Here is a 7,138-nt window from a genome sequence, read left to right as displayed (position 1 = left end):
GGGGGTTGTCTGGGGAGGGCGCAGGCTGGCGTAAATAAATAAGGAGAGGAACTCAACGAGGAACGAGCTGAACAAATAAATTGCACACACCTGGAGCCAGCGGACTGTGAGCCTGTTGGTCTCGAGCATCGGGAGGACAGCAGGAGGATGTGAATCACTCACTTTGACTGACTGCATCGCATTCTTCACCGTTTGTGGAGGAATGTCCGCTTTTTATACGCTCTGTAAATCTTTGGGCTGGACCGGAGGCTGTGTGGAAGGGAGACACTTTCCTGCTGCTGATGCTGTGTCTCTCATCAGACTGATGTGATGGCTGTCCCGTACGGGAAGGGATCCAGAGGCTGTGTGTCACAGAAAGAGTGATTTAGACTCTCTTCTTGGCTGCACCATCATCACGACCCCCCTGGATGTTCTCTTGATGTATTGCTGTGGTCTGGGACACTGGCGGAGAGAACAGTCCACCTATGTGAGTAACTGCAGCATGCGTAATGTGATTTTCCACCGTCAGGATGCTCTTGGGTAGAAATATAAACAAACAATTCTGAGTAAGGGTCACAAAATACACTTTAAATAGAACTTGAAAGTGTGAAATAATGGTACATATTGTCATTCTAAGCCTCCTTAAAGTTTTCCTTGAGTGTTTTTGTGTGTTACCTTTTTCATAATACTAAAAACAGGGGTGAAATGTATGTCATTAATACTGTCCAGACTGTTTTCTGGACTTCTGGACTTTTATGATTTCAAAATGGCAACCTGTTCCCTCTGTAGCATTTGATGCGGTCAGAACTGAAAATCCACCTACTAACCTACTACTACAACCACCACCACAGTATTGCTTAGAGTATGTCATAATTCATAACATTTGACGTACAAGCACGTTTCAGCGGGACTCGACTTAAACGTAGGTCTAAAAATACACTCGCTGCTATTTTAAGCCACGTTTTATTGCCGCATGGAGAGAAAGTGAATGAGAGTCAGTGTTGCCAGATTGGATGGACAATTTCCATCCCAAAAGCTCACAAAAACCCGCCCAAAACTTTTAACTGTCAAAATAATGTGATAGAATATGTAAATCAAGGTTGATAAGGGCCATTTTAACTCCTTAAACCAAAATATTGACGACAAAATAATATAAATATATAACGTTAGATACATTTCTCATTCAGGTAAACGGATCAAATCGGGGCAAATAGCCTACATTAAAGAGAATTAGGCTACCGAATATGAATAAAATATGCAAGCAGACACTGTCAAAACGGCAATCAAATTAACCGATAGCTACCCTCGAAACAACACATGCATGACTTTCAATGTCAGCAGTCAGAATAATCCAATTTAAATGCAAAAAGTGCTCGATATAGCCTAAGTGATAGGAAAAATTTCACACTCGTTCATGCACACACCATGACAATCAACTCAAAACTGTGTCATTCATTGATACACTGAATTATAATCCGACAATTAAAAAAAATAACATCAATAATGCGCCTACCTTCGTGTCGCTCTATAATTTTACACAGAACTAGAGGAAGCCTCTTGTTAAGTTCATATTGTAGAACATAGGCCTAATACAGAACTTTGCACAGTCAAAACTAGTCTAGCAGTTTTCAAGGATTTATCCATCTGGGCCGTTTAAAAGATAAAAGAGGATCGTATAAACAGACATATTTAGTTTCGGTTTTGATTCATTCAAATGTGCTCTGATTTCGGAGTTGCAGTGATAGAGCCTTCGTGTCATCTCACTCCACAATAATTCACGTTTTGAGAGTTGAGTCACTCTTCCACTCTTTAACTTATATTTAGGCATTGTGATACAGTCATACTACATTCAAAATCAGATACGTTATAATTTATCACGCTAAAAACTTGTCACCCTTGAATCATGTATGTTTGCTGAGCCTTCGTGATTAATGCGGCTGTAGACGTTTACATCAGCACCAGCGCCTCTGCTGCTGTGTGTGTGTGTGTGTGTAACGTTGTGATGACTGATTGGATGCAGTACATGCATACTTGGGCTTGTTTGTTAAACAATTACTAGCCTATGCAATTTATATGTTTGAAAACCACCAAACTGACCCCACATTTTTTACCAGCACAATCAAATTCAAAACCGCTCAATCTGGCAACACTGGGAGAGTGTGTGTAAAGAACAGGACGAGAGACGCGTGAGTCACTGTCAGTCATGCATAGACTGTATGGTGTCATGCCTTACCTAAATCCACCCCAGAGCATGCGGAAGGGGATCACAGTCACAAAGAAGCGCCAAAGCTGTCAAAGCAAACAGGTAGGCCTAGTAAATAGGCTTATCGTGCCTCAGACCGTATGCAGTGTCAGGCATCAGAACCCAAAGTGCAAAGAAAGAAATCATTAAATGAAAGCACCATCTCTTACTGTAACCGCTGCGTCAGATGTTTCCAAATCCTCAGAAATGTGCTGTTGGTATTTTCGTTAACGTTACAGTCAGGAGTCAAGACGACCAATGTAGTCAAACTAGTGCTAGCTACATCGCGCGACTTGTAGGCTAATTAAGAGATATTTCAGCGATATTAACATTGGTTTTAAATCAAATCACCTTGATGTCAATTTCTCAAATACCTTGTGGAGTGAACAAGAAATTAAAATAAACTCTACTAGGAGTTTCCATATTTATTGTGAGAAAACATAGATTCACGTTATGAACAAAAAGGTCTTTGCAATCTTTAATCTAAATGTATTTGGTCTTTCTCTTTGTAAAGTAAATGTAGGCCAAACTCTCTTCTGAAGCGACTTTCTTTGTGCCGACATCACGTATTGCAAACAAGCTGCAAATGTGATTTTGTGTTTACTTGAATGTTTTTATATTTTATTAGAAAACAAGACAAAAAGCATTATGTGAGTTGCTTTTTTCCCCAGCAAACTCCAAAATCAATTTTTGTCTGCAGTATAGAGCCGGGCAGTGTGGGAGTTTTGTGCGATATTGATGTGTTGGATGGATTGAACTTTCATGTTAAGCCTCTGAAGTGCACTTGGGAGATGCTGCCTGTTCCAATTCCCTGCCTTGTGTTCTTGGTTTCCGTTGTGTATCTAATCCCCTAACATGGATTATACTGGAGTATTTGTGTAAGAGACACAATTTAGATTTTATATAGGCTTACAAGACATTTCTTGCAGACAAATTTACCACTTCTCTTGACAAGGACTCTCTGCCTCAGTGGTGGCACTTGAGGGCTTGTGAACTTGATCAAAGGTTATACCTACTGAGTTTTGTTTGTTTTTAGATGTGGTTCACATCAGTATGATATTGTAAGAAAAAACGGAGTTGATCAGTAATCGTTTCATGAAGAAATCATTAAATGAAAATGCCATCACTTAGTAGTTTAACCTGACAAGATGAAGTATTAAGGATTTAATATGAGAGGAAGGGTTGGAAACATGGCCTAGTTCAGCATCGACTTTAATGTTCTTCCAATACAACGTTCAAGTCTTGTTTTTCTTTGGCAGATATTGAACTTAATTGAACTTGAATTATATTAAGTGTTTGTCTGGCTATTGGCAGTGGCTAATGGCAGATCACCCCTCTCTGTCATGATCCTGCCAGGATACTGGAGACAGGATGGCAGCAGATGAAGGACATGCCTCTGTTAATGCCAATTTCTGGCATTCAAATACACCACATTGTATAAATGAAAAGGTTGAGCATACCCATTCTATTTTGTTTGATAAGTGAGCTTTCCTCACATTTCCTCACTTGATTTATGTGCACACATGACACCTTTGCAGTTTGCAACATGCCCATGTATTTCATAACCCTTTGGAGCAGGGATCATTTTATTGTTTTATGTGAGGAATCATGTGTTACATGAATGGCAAAGGCTGAAGAGATTTTGAATCAAGGGAATTAAAGTTCACCCAAAACTGAAAGCTCTATCATATAAAAGTTATTTTGAAGAATGTGAGTAACCAAACAATTGCTGGTCCTTATTGACTTCCATGTGTTCAGCAGAAGAAAGAAATTCATACCGATTTGGAACAACTTGAGGGTGACTAATGATGACAGAATTTACATTTTTTGGTGAATTATCCTTTTAATGCAGGCACAAAAGTTTTAAGTTTCAGCAGGGGTGTTGATTTGATTTGAACACTGGCGATGCTGAAGAGTAAGCTTCCTTATGTGATTGATTGATTGATTGATTGATTGATTTACAAAATGGTCTTTTGTGGTAGTCCACACATGTAAAGTTGGTTGATAGCACAACAGCAACTAATAGTTAACAATTAGCCTACTTGTTTTGAATAGAATATATGAGGTATTTACCTACTAAGGATCTGTACCCTATTCGTTTAACATAATTTTCTACTTTAAAATGTCATAAACTAACTTAACATTTTCTTATACTGTTGTTAATGTTTGTTTGTTTGTTTATTTAACAAAAATGTGTAAAATTTAGCACAGTGTGTGAACACCCCCTGACTGTAATATAACGTGATAAAATCTAGAGTGGTCGTGAGTAAGCCTTCTAATGAATGTTGTTGCAGGAGGAAATGTTCTTTTTTTTCTTCTGTCTTTTAATGTTGTATAGGCCTATTTATTAGTTTTATTTGTGTGTGTGTGTGTGTGTGTGTGGGTTGATGACATTTAAAAGTGAGAAATATATTTAAAAAAAAAAAGATTGTATTGTTTATACTCTTGGCTACTCAGAAAATTACATAATTGGGATTTTTGTCACTTTTACTAGTCCATAAAAATGTTTTATGTAATTCTTTAAAAGTCGAAAGAAATTAAGGGAAATATGATTTACTAATTTCCACTGAGTAGCATTTAAGATTAATTTGTTTTAACCAAATTTTAATCTAAAGACAATTCTTTTGAGAGACAGCATTATTTATGGGTTATTATATTGAGATTTTTATAAGCGTTTATTGCCTAATATATTTGATAAATATGCATCTAAACAGAACGAGATTTCACAAATAAGCCAAAAAGTTTTTCTGTCAATATGGGGTGCTGTGTGTACATTAATGAGGAAAAAAAATTAACTTAAATGATTTTAGCAAATGGCTGCAATATAACAAAGAGTGAAAAATTTAAGGGGGTCTGAATACTTTCCGTACCCACTGTATATTAAAGATAGTATCCAGAACTATTCAGAATGATCCAAAGATATTGTCTATGCCAAAAGAACAATAACTGAAGGCACAGTGTTTAGTGTCTTATATTTATGTCTGCTTTCTCACTTTTCCTGCAAGGTCTGTGTTAGTGCATTCCCATTCTTTCTGCATTTGACAACTTTATAGCATCTGTCACATGCTGAAATAAGAGATTGAATTAAGAATTATTACACACTGGCTAAAGAATAGTGTGAAGTATACAATTACAAGGCCTTATATTGTATGTATAAAAAGGGCTAATAAAATAAACTATTGCAATTTTGCAAATCAAATGACATTTTTCTATGTTGCAAATTCATTCTACAATGTTTTGCCATGTTTCATGTAGTTAGGTCAATACATGGTTTTCTTGAAAACAAGTGCACACAATATAAGTATTCTGAGCTCAAAATATATAGTTTAAAAGTGCACTGAAATTCAAAGCAAACATTACATAATCTGTTGTCCCCATAGTCTGTCACCCAACCGTTGCATATATATAGAGAGAGAGAGAGATACTGGATTTTACTGTCTAGAGTTTTCAATTAGTCTTCTGTAATTTTTAAAGCAAATTTTAAGAGAAATCCACATACTAAAACATAAATCTCTCTCTTTCTCTCTCTCTCTCATAGGATCACAATCACTTACTCTCAGGTGTGCACCTTTAATACTCTCTGTAATTTTTAAAGCAAATTTTAAGAGAAATCCACATACTAAAACATAAATCTCTCTCTTTCTCTCTCTCTCATAGGATCACAATCACTTACTCTCAGGTGTGCACCTTTAATACTCTGTCATCTGATTAGTAGCATATATAGGTCATCTAGAAAAATGAAGTGGTCTTTAGTGGGTTACAGTGTTAGTCTTTAGTAATTATAGTTGATTGTATATTATCAACAATAGAAGTTTACAGTATTTTCTTATTTAGATAGCGATAGCAGGGGTTCTCCAGTCTGTTGTGATAGGGTTGTGGTTAACAGGGAAAAACATTGCTAAATGCCACTAATAAACGGCAACTAACCAAATAACTGTGCGGTAGTTAGTACTTTTTATAACGGAGAAGAAAACACTTCCTATATTTGTGTTGTTGATATCAAAAACTGTGTGTCCAATCAAACTACAGTATTTTGGTGCAGACTCACCTTTCACTTTGTAATATAGCTAATGCTAATATAATATTTGGCCCAGTGTTTGCTCCATGTGTGAGGCTGGTGAATCATATTCCTGCTGTTGTTTATGCATTTAAAATGTCAAATTTTCTGTCATGTTTTGTTGTGTTAATAATTTGCATGTTATTGAGCCTATGTTGTTTGATCTGATCTGAAAATGTCTGATTTTAAGAACATTTTGTTCTAAACAGTTAGTTCCGGTCAAATCTCATTGGTTTTGCGGCGTTCTGAGAGTGCTGATATAACGGACCAGAGCAATGGGCCATTTCTGCAGGCATTTTGCCAGTAGGTGGCGACAAGTGACTGTCAAATGAGTGAGTCATTGACTCATTTACTCAACCGATTCATTTAGGAGTCGGAATAGCTTACTTACTATTTCGGTGTTATATGTCATAAATAATAAGAGTAATATTCTAGTATGCTATTTTGTGTTTGAGTCATTGAATCATTTACTCAACCGATTTGTGGTTCATTCAGGAACGCCATAGTGTGTTAACAGTTCATTCGTTTTTGAAAATGTCATCGCTAATATAGTAAAACATGATGAAAACCAACTTGAGGACATTTCAAGCAGTTCCCCCTCCCCAGGGCTCATAAATCTCAACTCATGATTAATTTTAAATCTACTAATTGGCCTGTGAGGTTTAAGTGTAGTTGTAAAGTTACAATTAGGGATTGGCAAACATCTTTATCTCCATATAAAAATATTATCTATGAGATGTCCTAATATATACCAGATACCAACTAATCGCACAGGTTTGCAGCTCGTGCTTGGAGCAACAGATGCCACGCTGTGGAATAAAGCCCTTCAGAGCGGGGGAGGGTGGAGGAGTAGTGTGGCA

Source organism: Sinocyclocheilus grahami, unplaced genomic scaffold (assembly GCF_001515645.1).
Source record: "Sinocyclocheilus grahami isolate Dianchi unplaced genomic scaffold, SAMN03320097.WGS_v1.1 scaffold5.1, whole genome shotgun sequence".
Classification (NCBI taxonomy): Eukaryota; Metazoa; Chordata; class Actinopteri; order Cypriniformes; family Cyprinidae; genus Sinocyclocheilus; species Sinocyclocheilus grahami.
This window is presented reverse-complemented; position numbering follows the sequence as displayed.